The 16,100-nt window shown below is 43.6% G+C and overlaps 2 long non-coding RNA genes across 8 annotated transcripts in view; one reads left to right on the top strand and one right to left on the bottom strand.

The window, feature by feature from the left end:
* Positions 1 to 329: 329 nt before the first annotated feature.
* Positions 330 to 14,153, top strand: LOC127007357 (uncharacterized). Of its 4 annotated transcripts, XR_007760211.1 has the most exons (5): positions 332 to 474; positions 3,392 to 3,548; positions 5,365 to 5,395; positions 12,960 to 13,078; positions 13,865 to 14,153. It is a non-coding gene; the product is annotated as an uncharacterized LOC127007357 (long non-coding RNA). The 4 variants fall into 4 exon arrangements; XR_007760210.1 differs by lacking the exon at positions 5,365 to 5,395 and having other exon boundaries at positions 330 to 474; positions 3,432 to 3,548; XR_007760209.1 differs by lacking the exon at positions 5,365 to 5,395.
* The window catches only part of LOC127007356 (uncharacterized), a 182,682-nt gene continuing 180,294 nt past the window's right edge, over positions 13,713 to 16,100 (bottom strand). For all 4 annotated transcript variants that reach the window (XR_007760205.1, XR_007760206.1, XR_007760208.1 and 1 more), the window contains one exon: positions 13,713 to 13,980. This is a non-coding gene — a long non-coding RNA (uncharacterized LOC127007356). The remainder of the gene's footprint in view (positions 13,981 to 16,100) is intronic.

The following is a 16,100-nucleotide window of genomic DNA, read 5'->3' as shown; positions in this document are numbered from 1 at the left end:
AGATGGGACGTGGAGTAAACGGGAGGACTGGAAGGGAGTGGATGGTGCTGCTGCTGGGGCTCAGTGGAAAGACGAGTGGACGAGTGATTGAGGCAGTGAAAGAGTTCTTGGAAGGCATGTGGCGTGAAAGATGTAGGGAATGATATCTTGCCCCGAGAACATTGACTTCCCGCATGTTTTTTTGTTTTCTCTTCACAGGAGCTGCCGCTACAAAGGCCTGGCTGGGGAGAAATCCCGAGCCACCTGTGACATCAAGATCAAGATCAAGATCATATCACTCCGTCACCGCGGCTGTTAAAAGGAACTGGCCAGCCGTGGAGGACCTGCTGGCCAGCGATTCCCTCAGCCCCAACGCTGCCTTCCAAGCCCTCAGGTGCACGACAACCCTCCAGCAGAAGTCTGGCCACCCTGACAGGACCCACTCCAAGAACACGTCCTGACCACCACAGCCCCACACTGCTTACCTATGAAATGGTAGTGGGGAAATAAGAAGAGAACTTCTTGTAGTGATCCCCACCTCTATGTCAAGTCAGCCAGTGTTAGGGTCTGTTTGTGTCTGTCATATCGTGCTTTAAAAGTGGCTATCGTGGGGGCTGTTACTACGCTCTCAGGGAGGGCGTTCCAGTGGTCGATGGTTCTAATCGCAAACCAATTTCCCTTGGTGGTGGTTGTCCAGTGGTCGGGTCTCACTAATTTAAGGCTGTGTCCCCTGAGGTTATTGGTGTTAAGGTGGAAGAATTTGGTGTAGGGGACATCTTCAAAGCCGTGCAGGAGCTTATAGGTCTCTATCATGTCCCCCCGCGTTCTTCTGTCCTTGAGTGTCTGGATACCGAGTTGGCTGCACCTTTCTTCATATGGAAGGTGGGACAGTTCCGGGACCAGCTTTGTCGCCCTCCTCTGCACCTTTTCTAGGGTCTGAATGTCTCCTATCTGGTGTGGGGACCACACTTGGGCGCCCATAATCAAGGATCGGGCGGACCAGGGCTAGGTAGAGTGGGAGGAGGATCTTTCTGCTGAGAACCACAATGTTCCTGTTGATGACGCCAAGGCGGCTGTTTGCTTTGGCCGCTATAGTGGCTATGTGAGTGGCTGGTTTGAGGTCGTTGGAAATTGTGACTCCGAGATCTTTTCTTTGGATGACTTTTGAAGGGTCTTGTTGCCGAGCTGGTAGTGTTGTTGAGGATTGAGTCGCCAACGTGCATTGTTTTGCATTTCTCGGAGTTAAAGTTAACAGCCACTTTGCGCTCCAATCATCCAGCCGTGCCATGTCCCTCTGCAGAATTGCAAGGTCCTCAGGTGTCTGGATGGTGCGGTATATCTTGGCGTCATCAGCAAAGAGGCTCACGCTGGATTCCAGATGACTGGTCAGGTCATTGATGTACACGATGAACAGCACTGGGCCCAGAACTGTCCCTTGGGGAACGCCGCTGTGCACAGGAAGCCATTCAGAGTGGAAGGTCCTGATAGTGACCCTGTGGTACCGTCCTGACAGGAAGCTCTTGATCCATTTCAGGAGAAGCCCATCGACACCCATTGCCTTAAGTTTAGTGCCAAGTCTCTCATGGGGAACTCTGTCAAATGCCTTCTACAGTCCAGGTAGTTGACATCGACACAGTCTCCTCTGTCCACAGCATTGACGAGGTCGTCGGCGTAGCAGAGGAGGTTGGTGAGCTTCTATTTTCCGGAAGCCGTGTTGGCTGTCCGTTATAAGGTCGTGAGTGGCCAAATAGTGTACTAAACCCTCACGGATCACCCCTCTAAGACCTTGGACACAACACTTGTAAGGGACACAGGGCGGTAATTGAGTGGGTCAGTCTTGATCCTTTTTTGTAGATAGAGAGATGTTGGCCTTTCTCCAATCCTCCGGGACTTCCCAGTGCTCAAGGATGATCTAAAGATGTCAAGGAGGGGTCACATAAAATGTCGGCATTCCTTCAGCACAAGGGGAAATTCCGTCAGGCCCGGGGGCTTTGGAGGCATTGAGTGCTTACTTCCTTGACTTTAATTCCCCTCTAGTCAGATATAAAGTAGCTATATTGTGGCCCTGCTGAACATGATCTGGGGTGGTATAGGAATACCCATGTTCTCCCTAATAAACACTGTATTGAAGGCTCGGTTCATGACTTGCGCTGTTTCTTTGTCGTTTCTGTTAGTTTCCGTGTCATCCTTTAGTGCTGTAAGTTTTCTTTGGTTCCAGTCTTAGAACGAACATAGGCCCAGAAGTGCTTTGGGTTCTCTGTAGAATCTAGAGCCACCTGTCTCTCGTAGTTCCACTTGGCTGTCCTCACCTCTCGTCACTATGTTTCTGTGTCTGATGTACTGTTCTCTGTGGGTGTCGGTCCTCCTTGTTCTGTATTGCTGCCATGCTTCTTCCTTCTTGGCTATAAGTGCCTGTAACCTTCTGGTCATCCATTTGGGCCTGGTGGTTCCTTGGCTTCTTTATAGTGTGGGACACAAGCCTGAACAGTCTTGGCGTAGTGTTTCATAAAATCTCCCATTTTTCACTCACTGGCTCGGCAGCAAACAGGCTCGCCCAGTCGGTCTTGGCAAATTCCTCCCCAATTTAGGTATGTCAGCTTTGTGATAGTTCAGCTTCCATTCATTTCCATCAGGTTCATTTACTTTGTGGTCTGTTGTGAGGGTAAAAGTTAAAACTGCATGTTTACTCAAGCCGATGGGTGGTAGGAAGCATAGGTCATGGATTTCAGTGTCGGTTTTGTAAATACTAGGTCTAGTCGGAAGGGTTATCTGTATCCGCATATGGGTCCAGTCGTCCACATTTTGGGTCCAAAGTTGTCATTCACAGCATCCAGGAATTTACAGGCTTGGCCATAACCCTGAGTGCCACTCACTGTGCAGTTCTCTTCCCAGACGATGTTTCCAAAGTTGAAGTCGCCACAGACTAGTATTTGCTTTTCCTTAGAATAAGATTCACTTAATCTAATCAGGTCACAGATGAGATCATTGTTGTCATGACTGGATGACGGAGTCCTATAAATAGTGCCTATAATTAAATCCCTCCCCGCCCTCTGACACTTAACCTCACACCAGACTGACTCTTGGCCTTGGTGGTCATTCAGGCAACCGACAGAATCCTCATTCGCGATGAGTCCATTGTTCACCAATAAGGCTACTCCTCCTCCCGGTGCATTCTGTACAGGTCTGTCCCTTCTTATGACAGTGTATTTCTTGGTGTTGAAGATATTGGAACTCAGGGTGTCCCTATTGCACTTGGTTTCTGTAAGAAAGACTAGGTCTGGTTGTTCTTTGTCGAGGAGAGCGTCTAGTTCAGCGGTTTTGTTACTGAGGCCATCGATGTTAGTGTACAAGCATTTAAGTGTCTGGTGTGAGGGGGTAGTCTTATCTCTAGCGATACTTTCTCTGCCGAAAGGATCGCGCTGATTGGGTCTCCTTTGGCACTCTGATGACAGGCCGCGGTCCCGTGGCCTGACCAGCCCCCGAGACACTGAAGGAGAAGCCAAACCAGGGCCAGGGGCAGGCCTTGGCCCGGCTCGTCAGGTGCAGAGGACGGAGCAGCGTGGTGGACGGTAGGTGTTCGGCTATCATCCTCCATTCTCGATGATTTTTTTTCTCAAGAAAAGTGGTGAACCTTTTTCATAAAATGCTCCTTTCAGTAGACCATTTGGTTAGTATGTAAGAGGAGTAGGTGTGGTCTGTGAAGCACAAGGGACATATATTCTATATTGTTTATACCTCAGTGTATTCAGATTAATCTATTGAGCATCGGAAATGGTCTAGAAAATATGTTGAGTTAAAGGGGGTGGGGTGGGGTGGTCGAGGGGGGGGCGAACCCCCTCCTGTTAGCTGTTAGGTTAGGTGAGGTTGGTTTAGTTTAAAAATAATTTGTGGTTATTGAGAGAGAGAGAGAGAGAAGCCTCACTCGCTCGCTTGCATAGAAAAGGGGTGTGAATGGTAGAGCGGGGCGGAGTGTGCTACGGGGAATAGTAGTATTCCTGATATATATACCCCCCTAAAAGTATTTTTTTTACTGGTTTAAACAGAAGAAAAAAAAACATCTCCACAAAAAAAGTAGTCATATTTGACCCATGAAAACATAATCTGTGTCTTGAAAATAATACACCTACTCATAGCTGGGCGTTATCGCGATAAGTTATCGCGATACTTTATCGCTGATAACAAAATCGGATTATCGACCATCCGCTACTTATTTAAATATATATATATCGGTATCTTCGTTACTTTTGTAACCAAACTAGCGATAATCGCTACTTTTTTCCGCCTCTCAGAATAAAACGTTGTCTCCCTACTGCGCATGCGTGGCCCAGTGTTGTATGAAAAAACTTCAGGGTATGAAATATCTTCGGTGATGAGATTTCATACTTAGATCATGAAAATTAAAACACTTGGTTATTTTTTTTATGCTACTCAAAAATCAATATATCATAGAGAAAAATCATTTAACTTTGCCCCCAAAATGATTATTCACTGCCTCAAATTTGATATTCCATATTCGTTTGTGACCATGCCATGATACTGAAGGCACCCGATGTTGTGTTATTTGGTGTCCCATCGTCAAAAGCTGGCGCTTTTGTTTACAAACACTGGTCTCGTGAACTGCGCATGCTCAGACCATTCAGTGTAGACCTGTACAGTCTCACAATGCTTTTTTAACACATTAAGAGTTGCTGGAAAGCTGAATCAAACATACAGTACCACCATCCTCGCTGTTTCTAGAACGACGTACACTCTGTACATATAAATACAACTTGTACAGAGTGTCATTCTAAAAACAGCGAGGATGGTGGTAGTGGTACTGTATGTCTAACTCAGCCTTCCAGCAACTCTTAATTACAGTTTAAAAGCTTTGTGAGACTGTACAGGTCTACGCTTGCTGGTCTGAGCATGCACCGTTCACGAGAGACCAGTGTTTGTAAACAATTTTTGACGGTGGGGACGCCAAATAATACAACACCAGTTCAGGCATTTCTAGTATTACCGTCCATATGTACGTGCCAACGTGTGGTTTTAAGGTTTTGTAAGTTTCCTAAAATACAGATAATGAAAATTTTAATTCATCAATGTTGTTCTATCTGAAATACCAATATAGTATCGTTTTCGCCTATCGGACTTATCGCTAGCTAGTATTGGAATTGTGGATTTATATCGGTTATCGGTTATCGCCTATATTAGTGTCTCTAGTTAACGAATATCGGTTATCACCGTTAAGGTTTTTCATTATCGGTTATCGGGAATAAGGTTTTCTGTTATCGTGCCCAGCTATGCACCTACTCCTGCTACATTTTTACCAACCATTTGAATAATATTGGCGAGAGGGTAGCCATCACATACGGAGTTAATACTTACAATATGGATTCTTTTTAGGACCCTGAATGCAGTGCAGTAAGAAATGATGGTAATTCTTTACAAGAAGTCCACCGCACCCTCCGCCACTCCAGCCCCCCCTACCCCCCAATACAAGCCTGGGGACCTGGGGTTTTGGGGGGGAAGGCAAAATCACTGAAAAATGGGCTTCCAAAATTTTCCTAGAAAATCCCTAAATTAAGGAAAATTCCCTAGTCTCGAAAGTAAGGAAAGTCTCAAACTTTATAACCTAACAGCTAACAGGGGTGCTTTGCCCCCCTGGACCCCCCTGCTAACCAAGGGGGCTGCACCCCCCTGGAGCGTATTTAAACTACTGTAACCGAACTTTCCATAACCTAACCTCGACCCCCCTGCTAACCACAGGGGGCTGTGCCCCCCTGGACACCCCCACACATGTATGATGCGCCGTAAAAAATTTTTTTTTTTTTTTTTGGTGGGGGAGCGTATTTAAACTACTCAAACCAAACTTTACATAACCTAACCTCGACCCCCCTGCTAACCAGGACCCCCCCCCCCCCCTACCACATGTAGGATGTGCCAGAAATCGGTTGTTTAGGGTGGGTGAGCATATTTACACTAACCGAACTTTACATAAACTAACCTCTAACGGGGGGCTTCGCCCCCTTTGACCCTCCCACATGTATGATGCGCTCGATTAATCCCTGTAGGGAACCATGGTTTTGGTGGTGGAAGGACAAATCACTGAAAAATGGGCTTCCAAAATGTCCGTAAAAAATCACAAAAATAGGGAAAATGCCGTAGTCTGGAAAGTAAGGAAAGTCCATAACGTATACTCTTGTAATCTATTCCAATATAACCTTGCAGCCGCCACAGCAGGTCTGTTGACGAGTGTCAGGCGTGTAATTGGATGGTCAGCGTAGTGGAACCCCCCACCCCACCACAGCCGCCGCCCCAATCCGTAGTCAAGCAACTCTTGGGAAATGTCACGTTTCATAATTACATATGGTACAATACTGACGGTTAACCCATCCACTTCTTGTAAGTTGATGCAAGATCATTGCTACCGAGTACTTTGGGGTACAAAAATAAAACAGATTTGTGACAGGTGTCATTCACCACTGACGCTCCTGCTGTCAACTGACCCGGGAGTGACCTACCGATTGCTACATATCACCCTGGCCTCCATTTTACTCAAATTTTGAGTAGCGCGCATTGAACAACATCCGATTGGTTTCTGACACTAGCTTGTCACAGCTTCATGCGACCACGTTTCACAAAGCGCATGTCACACACCCGTGTCACTGTTGACTTGGTTTTGGGATAGTAATCGGTCCTTTTGTCAAACTGAATGCATACTAATAAAGAAGTTAAATGCTCAGTTAATACTTATTGAGAGGTGAAGTAGAATAATATTTTAAGTGAGTGAGTGATCGAGAGTGTCGGTCCATCCATGATGAAGGGCGGCCCAAGGAAGACTGCCAGACACCTTGCCTATGTGGCACTGGCTGTGTGATACACCCCGCTTAGTAATACATCTTGAATTTAATCGTTTAAAATTATAAAATACAAATACTTGCGCCATTATTTGCTTTAATATAGAGAAGAAAATAACGTAGAACTCGTAAAGAATGTTTTATGTCCAAAATCGTAATGATTCATGCGGATTCTGGATACTGTACTGACTTAGGAACTAGTTTGTATGGTGCACTGCGAGGTAGGTATGAGGCTCAGTCTGTCTATAGAGCCCCGAGTGAAACAATAACAATGGACTTAGAAAATCGAACCCACCCCACACAGCACATCACATTCTCGGAGCTATTACAGCCATATCAGACTCATCCCCCAAAACATTTTTAGATATATGGCAAGGCCACAGTGTGTCCTACATAATATGTAAGTTTCATTATTGCACATGACACGTACTTATTAGCACAGCTGGGCGTTATCGCGATACTTTATCGCTGATAGCAAAATCGGGTTATTGGCCATCCGCTACTTATTTAAATATATATCGGTATCTTCGTTACTTTTGTAACCAAACTAGCGATAATCGCTACTTTTTTCTGCCTCTCAGAAAAAAAAACCTTTGTCTCCTCCCTACTGCGCATGCGTGGCCCGAGCGCCCGGTGTTGTATGAAAAAATTTCGGGGTATGAAATATCTTTGGTGAAGAGATTTCATACTTAGATCATCAACATTAAAATACTAAGCTATTTTTTCATGTTAGACTCAAAAATCAATATATCAAAGAGAAAAATCATTTAACTTTGCCCAAAAAATGATTATTCACTGCCTCAAATTTGATATTCCATATTCCTTTGTGAGCATGTCATGGTATTGAAGGCACCCGGTGTTGTATTATTTGGTGTCCCATCGTCAAAAGCTGGCGCTTTTGTTTACAAACACTGGTCTCTCGTGAACTGCGCATGTTCAGACCAGTAAGTGTAGCCCTGTACAGTCTCACAAAGCTTCTTAACACATTAACCCGAGAACGTCGGCAGACCCTTTTCAGGGCTTTCACGAGTCGTGGCTGTGGTACGGTGGACCCTAAAAAGGGCTGACCATAAAACCCCTAATTCGAGCTAATTGTAGGCGGTGGTGGCATAGAGCAACCATACATGCCCTGGGTCATAGTTGTGGGTGAGTGATCTTTAGATGGGCTTTTTTTGTCATAGTTGGTGCTGTAAGGTCATGGCAGACTGAATTAGCTATCCACACAGTAATCACTTGTCAAATTCTCTAAAGTAGACAACAAGCGACTCTAGGCTTGATGCCACGCGTCACGAGACTGTTTATTTTGTAGCAAGCACCACCGAAAAAGACTGGAGTTTGAGTAAAAGTAAATATTTTTAACAGCTTTATGGCTATGAGAGTAGTACTCTGATGTATGTTCCATGCTCTTTTCTTAGTCTCAAAATGCAGTGTAATTTTGCCGTTTCACGGCCACTTCTCGACTTTCCCATAGCCGAAGCCCACGGGTTAAGAGTTGCTGGAAGGCTGAATCAGACATACAGTACCACCATCCACGCTATTTCTAGAACGACACTCTGTACATATAAATACAATTCGTACATAGTGTCGGTCTAGAAACAGCGGGGATGGTGGTAGTGGTACTGTATGTCTGATTCAGCTTTCCAGCAACTCTTAATTACGGTCAAAAAGCTTTGTGAGACTGTACAGGTCTACGCTTTGCACAGTTCACGAGAGACCAGTGTTTGTAAACAAAAGTGCCAGCTTTTGACGGTGGGGACGCCAAATAACACAACACGGTTCAGGCGTTTCTAGTATTACCGTCCATAGCTACGTGTCAACGTGTGGTTTTCGGGTTTCGTAAGTTTTCTAAAATACAGATAATGAAAATTTGCATTCATCTATGTTTTTTTATTTAAAATATCAATATAGTATCGTTTTCGCCAATCGGACTTATCGCTAGCTAGTATCGGAATTGTGGATTTATATCAGTATTGGTTATCGCCTATATTTGTGTCTCCAGTTAACGAATATCGGTTATCACTGATAAGGTTTTCCATTATCAGTTATCGGTTATCGGGAATAAGGTTTTCCGTTATCGTGCCCAGCTATGCTTATTAGTAAAAATTACCGGTAGGTTGTTAGGTTAGGTTAGTATAAAGGTGCTCCTACGGAATAAAATTGTGTCATGCATTGGTAGTGGTTGCATGCCACAGCCCTGACCGAAAATGACAGTTATGGCAAAAACCCGCCCCCCCCCCCCCCCGCCCTCTTCCGCTTGTCACTCGTGTCACTATAAAACACTTGCCTGCACCATGACAGGCTGGGGCCGACTACCATTCAGGCCCCTCAAGAAAGTCTACCGGCGCTGTAGGCTGGCAAGTAAAAAAAAAAAAAAAAAAAAAAAAAAAAAATGCTATATTCATACACAGGTGCAAACATCATCATGTTTCAGCGTAGAAAATAGCCTAAAAGAATATTCGTATGGTATCTTGAGGTAAACTAGCATCTGCGATGGCCTTGGAGGCAGCAGAGCTGACACATATATCAGTCACTACGGATATGCCAGAGATAATTTTTGCATTTTGGCTCGATTTCCAAGAAAAGGACACATCAGACACATAGTCCTTCAAAACAAAGAAAAAACTGCAATTCAGTAAAGAATACCAACCAGAAGGCATCTAGCTTTAAAGGACGAACTCTATAAATCTGCAGAAATAACGACCCTAAATGGATGACCCGCAGACTCAAGCATGAGATTGACTTGCAGAAAGGAATTTATAGGAAATTAAAGAACGGGGAAACCCATCTCAGGGGTCGGTATGTTGAACTAGCAAGATCGGTGAAGAACACCTGCCTTGCAAAAAGGAATTACGAGATTAGGGTAGCCAATGAGCCCAAGAGCAATCCCAAGGGCTTCTTTAAATTATACAGAACGAAAACAAGGGAGAGAATTGGACCGTTGAAAACAAACACAAGAGAGCTCATCGAGAATGGGGAAGATATGAGTAAAATGTTGAACGACTATTTCTTCTCAGTTTTCACACAGGAAAATCTTACGACCATTTTGGAGAGAGTTCAGGTATATGAGGGAGAAGATAACGACAAGTTGAGAGATGTGACCATCACCAGGCAGGTAGTCCAGGATGAGATTGGTTGGTTAAGAAAAGCAAATCGCCAGGCCCAGACAAAATCTTCCTGCTTGTCCTGAAAGAATGGAAGGAGGTTCTCAGTGGCCTTACCCATGTCTTTAGGATGTCGGTAAATTTTGGGTACTTGCCCAGCCACTGGAAAGTAGCTAATGTGACGCCAATTTTCAAAAAGGGAAACAAGTCAGCTGCCTCAAATTATTGCCCAATTAGCTTAAAATCAGTTGTAGGCAAGATGTTGGAGTCAATTATAGCCAGGAGCATTCGGGACCATCTAGAGAAGCATAGTTTAATTCATGACTCACAGCATGGGTTCACGAAAGGTAGGTCTTGCCTTACCAGTCTTTTGTCTTACACTAAAGTAATCGAGGCGGTTGACAGAGATGAAAGCTATGACATACTAAATCTAGATTTCAGTAAAACGTTCGTCAAAGTCACCAGCTACCACTAAAATTACAAGCTCACGGCGTAGATGGGAAAGTCTTGAACTGGATCAAGGCGTGGCTTAGTGGTAGAAAGCAGAGAGTGCAAATCAATGGTAAAAAATCTGAATGGAGCAGTGTTACGAGTGGAGTCCCACAAGGGTCGGTGCTGGGTCTGCTGCTTTTTATCATTTACATCAATGACTTGGACACAGGAATTAGTAGTGATGTCAGTAAGTTTGCAGATGATACCAAGATCGGTAGAGTACGTAATCCAATCAGACCAGGATGCTAGCGTTCTCCAGGATGAGCTTGACAGACTTTATGATTGGACGGGGAAGTAGCAGATGGAATTCAATGTCGGGAAGTGTAGCATTCTGAGTGTAGGTAGGAATAACCCCTCACATAATTACTCCTTAAATGGTACTCCTCTAAACAGGTCTGGGTGTGAGAGGGACTTAGGAGTCTTAATAAGCACTGACCTTCATATAAGGGCCCAATGCATTCAGGCTAAGAATCGTGCAAACAGGGTACTGGGTTTCATTTCGAGGAGCATAAGCAATAGGAGCGCTGAGGTCATCCTCAAACTTTACTTAGCTTTAGTTAGACCTTACCTTGATTACGCAGTCCAGTTCTGGTCACCCTACTATAGAATGGATATCAAGATGTTAGAATCTGTACAAAGAAGGATGACAAAAATGATTCAGGGTGTGAGAAACTTGCCCTATGAGGATAGACTTAAGCATTTAAATCTACACTCTAGAAAGGCGAAGGTTGCGAGGAGACCTTATCGAGGTCTATAAATGGATGAAGGGCTTTAATAAAGAGGATGTCAATAGGGTTCTGATAGTAAAAGAGCTAGGTAGGACACATAGCAATGGTCTCAAGTTAGACAAATTCAGATTCAGCAAAGACATAGGCAAGAATTGGTTCACAAATAGAGTGGTGGATGAATGGAACAGGTTTGACACTCATGTTGTGGGTGCCAATACCATAGATACTTTCAAGAAGAGGTTGGATAAATTCATGGATAGTGAGGTAATGTGGGGTTAGGATAACAGGAGCTGCCTTGTATAGGCCATCCGGCCTCTTGCAGACTCTTTATGTTCTTATGCTAACTCTACTAGCTATTTAGAAAACGGGATTAGTTTCAGTTTTTCAAAAAATTCCTTTGCCGCTATTTGACCGATTGTAATAAAAAATACATCACTGGAAAGAGGAGCAGAAGCGCAAGCTTTTCATCCTTCGTTTCCTTTTCAATTAAGGGACAGTTGTCGGAGAAAAAAATTAATAATGTTAGATACACCGACAAAATTTTAAAAATTCTCAATTTAACAAAAGTAAAATTGAAAAATTTCCCACACTACATCTTTTGGATTCTGCTTTAAGTTTCTTTGGTATTTTTTTTCAGCAGCATGGGTCATTAGATGAGAGGATTTTTTAGTTGAAGTTTGTTAAAAAGGTACATTTTATTCTTCCCTTCTATTATGTATTGATTTATAGATCTGAAAGTAAGCGTATATTACTTCCCCATAAGCATACATTTCACATGAATATAATCAGGATCATATGTTAATTTAATACATGGTGGACGCTCCCCTTAAACTACTCCAACCGAACTTTACATAACCTAACCTCTAACGGGGGGGGCTTCACCCCCCTCAACCCCCCTCCTAACCAGGGGGGGCACAGTGCGCTGGTAAAACTAGAGAAGTACAACAGTATGTGAGACCTTGGAAAGGTTATTCTTCTCGTGATGGAAATATTGGAGACGCGTAGTGAATCTCCATATTTACCAAGCTGGTTAACAGACCTCCACTCACTTTCATGGAGTAGGTAGTCATTGACTTGACATAGTTATTCCAACGATACCCCATGATCCTGTGAAGGCAGTTGGTACCAAAGGCATCGACATGCCTCTCCTAGTCACTTTTCAGTGTTCATGTCTCAGCCATACAGTAAGATGGAGCACAAGTGACTTGAAGATTTGAATCTATGGCCACCAGCATAGGTATAGACAACGCTATATACTTGTGTTGAGTGAGTCCATATCACCGTGGGCCAGCCCAATCCATTAACCCTTTCACGCACCAAAAGTTTAATAAGTTTCTCTTTCCAGTGTGACATCCGGGCCTTGCGGAATGGCCTGACCGTGCGGTGAAAAATTTTATCATGTTATCAATTTCACCCACAAGTATTCTTGTTTTCCTGGCATTATTATATATCGTTGGCTTTGGAAGAGATTATTCTGCCTTATGAAAGAAAAAAATATCAAGAAATGCAAATAAATAGCAAAGTTTACCAACTCTGAAAAAAAACAATTTAACCCGTAAACTGTGGCACTTCCACACATCACACATCCATCATAATGAGTCGAGTCGCAATAGCCCATGAATTCTTACTTACGTGGTTTACACTCCTGTGACATGAAGACATGGGGTATGGAATTCCCATCATTCTTCCTATGTTACAATATCAAATGAACCTAGACTCTTCATTTTCCAACTTTGTTTTTTCTTTCTTTTTCTTCATCCAGTGCAGTGGTAATCCTCACATACTCCACTGATGCAAACTCATACATCCTCCATCAACAGTTGTGTGACTTATACTGCTGAGGAAGCAGGAAAGACTTGGGACCTGCGACCAGGGCGAGAACATCCCTCGACTTGAGCGTGACCTCCAACGTGTGAAGAGGACCTAAGGAAGCAATGAGGTACGATCCTCAATACCTGTTACAGCTCACCTGACTGCTGCAATCCATCTTGCTCTACTGCTATACTGTCTTTCATCTCCTCCCTGCTTTTTACATTTTAAATTTACATTAACTCTGATATTTGTTACAACTTGCTTGACTGGTGCAATCCATCTTGCTCTCCTATTGTACCTTCACTATCTGCTCCTTGCATTTTCTGATTGTCATAGGTTTTAGATATGCCTCCATGGTCTAGTGGTCAGCATGCCTGGCTACTACTCTGCTGGCAAAGGTTCGAATCCTGGCCTGGGCAGTCAGTGTGCAACTCATCCAGCTGTTCATCTTTCCTTTCAGGCTGGTTGATGAATGAGTACCTGGGGAAACCAAACAGTGGTAATCCCGGATTTCACATTGGCCTGTGTCCCAGGGTAACTGGTTCTTACCTACCACAGGTTCGAAGGGCCTATGTAAAGGAGATGAGTACCACGGCCACGCACACACACACATGAGACTTAAAAACACTAAATGTTGTAATATGCCACAACAGTAAGACAAGGATGCAGGCTGCCATGCACCGACAGAGCATTCTGTATTTCACCAAGTATCTCTGTTGTCTATTGGGAGGGCATTAAGGATGTATGCTGAATGTTCCATGTCACTTTCTTGCTTTAATGTTCATGTAAACATATGAAAATGCCCACCTGTGCCATACAAACACCTGATCACATGTGTCCAGAGACATGAACGCCATCTACTGGGAAAATGCGTGCAAACTATCTATTTGACATTTCGTTGAACTTCTTTCAGGTATGGTGCACTGAAGACCCTGCCAGGTGTCCTAGCCCTACAGCATCTCGTGTACCAGCTTTGATGGAGAGTGAGGTCTTGCACACTCCAGTTGTCAGTCAAACTTCAGGAGCTGTCTGTTGGAGAGGGGGAGATGTTCATTAACTCTGAAAAGAAAATTTTGCTGCTTCTCAACTTATGTTTGTTTAGTTTATTTTCTCAAATATCTTGTGACTTGTGTAACATTATAGGGACTTTACACTTAAGGTAGCATTGAATATATTGAAAATATATGTATGGTAATCTCAAATTTGTTTCCTTTAAGACTACATGCTTACAATGTTTCTCCGGAGACTCTTTGAAGTATTATTGACTTGCTGAATCTATTTTTCATCAATATCCCCAAGTATTTTTTTATGAAAACAAATAATTTTTTATGAATTTCACTTAAGGGAATCATTAAAATAATGCAACGATGGAACCTAGGTTCTCTAACTATTTGGTTGTAAAGGTTTTTGGAAAACAAACTATTTTCCCCATGACTGAACCCCAGATGATTGCCTATTTAAACCTTTTTAAGAGCACTTCATGCATTAATTCATTCATAATTGTATGCTTGTATAGCAGACTGTTGGCCTATAAACTGGTAAAGTAGCAACTGTCCCATAAGCACTGTTTACATCTTGAGCTCAACAAGCAAGTGAGGCGTGATGAGTGGGAGGCATGGGTGGGCTGGAGTCAGCGATCATCATACTTAGCACATTGTATTTTCCAACCCATGACTATAAAACATCAATAATCAACTGTTTTAACAATAACTTTAACTGAATATCATTATTTGTGTGAATACACCAGTTTTGGGTCAGAAACTGATAAATGCAATGTTATGAGTATAACAATCTGGTAACATTGGCATGAGCATGTGAGGACAATGGTGGGTCAGGAGGGGCAGCAATGATGTGAAAACTGTAAACTAACACACTCCTCTGACACACGTGCCATTTTCATGTTTGGCTGTGATTTCTTTTCTTGCATTGCATTAGAATGAATTTGTCAGTGTAATGTAAGCAGAAATAACACGAAAACGACAATTGATCTGTGCTAGGCTATCAGCAGTACCTCATCCTGCCAGCCAGTATTGCTGTGCATTCAGGAGTTGAAGCCGAACAAGTGGGAGTGAATGTTCATGCACAGTGGCGGTGCCAGGAAATTTTCATTGGGGGGGCTGGGGTAAAATGTGGAGGGGCTTCAAAAAATGTCATCAAAGTGAAGAAATAAAATATATAGACATGTGTAAGTATGTAGTTAACATGGCAGAAAAGAATGATTATATATGAAGTTAATACAATCTGAGAAAGAATAGTAGAAGTTAGAGCATGGCAAACACCCCAAGAACTTTAAATCAAGATGTTACTTTAAAACTATGCACTTGTTCTGGTGATTGGCAGCAAATGTGTCTATAATAGCATCAATGTTCAGCTGTTTGGCCCTCCTAGAATTAATTGATATTACAGCAAGGTTGCTGGTGCGGTTGTTGCCACTGCTGTTCCTCAAGTATGTCTTGAGGAGCTTCAGACATGAGAAGCTCCTCTCACAGGCGGCTGAGGTGACAGGGAGGGTCACTGCAATGCAGACAAGTTTATGAAGATCCATGAAGGCGTCCTTGTATGGCTCCAGCATGGCTGCGAGCTCCAGTGGTGTGGACACTTCCTGGCCCTTGTCTCTCTTCCTAGATATGAGTCTTTTCAATTGGCGGACCTCCACTGCAAGATCATCCTCTGCCACTCCATAATTGGCTGCCATTCCTGACAGCGCTTCTTTGTCCAGAAATGAAGTATGTTTTGGGTTCAAGGCAGTAGCACCCATCAGAACATTGCAGGCATTAGATGAGAATCGCCTGGTCAGCTCATTGAGCATTCTATCTATGATGGCATAGATGGTCTTTCTCCTGGCATCTGGTGGTGTAGCTCCATCTCTTTGACCTGTACTAGATGTTATGATGAATTCATCCAGGTGTCTGGGAGCAGATCGTTGTCTGCCTGGACGCTGAGTCTCAGTGCGTATCCCAACTGCCTTGCACAAATCCTCAGCAGCCTCCTCTAACTCCTTCCAGGCAGCTTCAGTCCTCATTAGGCATCCTCATCATCCTCATCAGGCAGCAATATTGGGGGGACTGAGGGGGGGCTTGGCTCATTAGCCCCCCCTTGGCACTGCCACTGTTCATGCATTGTTTTACACCACTCATATTTGTATATTT

Source organism: Eriocheir sinensis, chromosome 35, assembly GCF_024679095.1.
Source record: "Eriocheir sinensis breed Jianghai 21 chromosome 35, ASM2467909v1, whole genome shotgun sequence".
NCBI lineage: Eukaryota > Metazoa > Arthropoda > Malacostraca > Decapoda > Varunidae > Eriocheir > Eriocheir sinensis.
The sequence above is the reverse complement of the archived record's forward strand: the minus strand, read 5'-3'. Positions and strand labels throughout refer to the sequence as shown.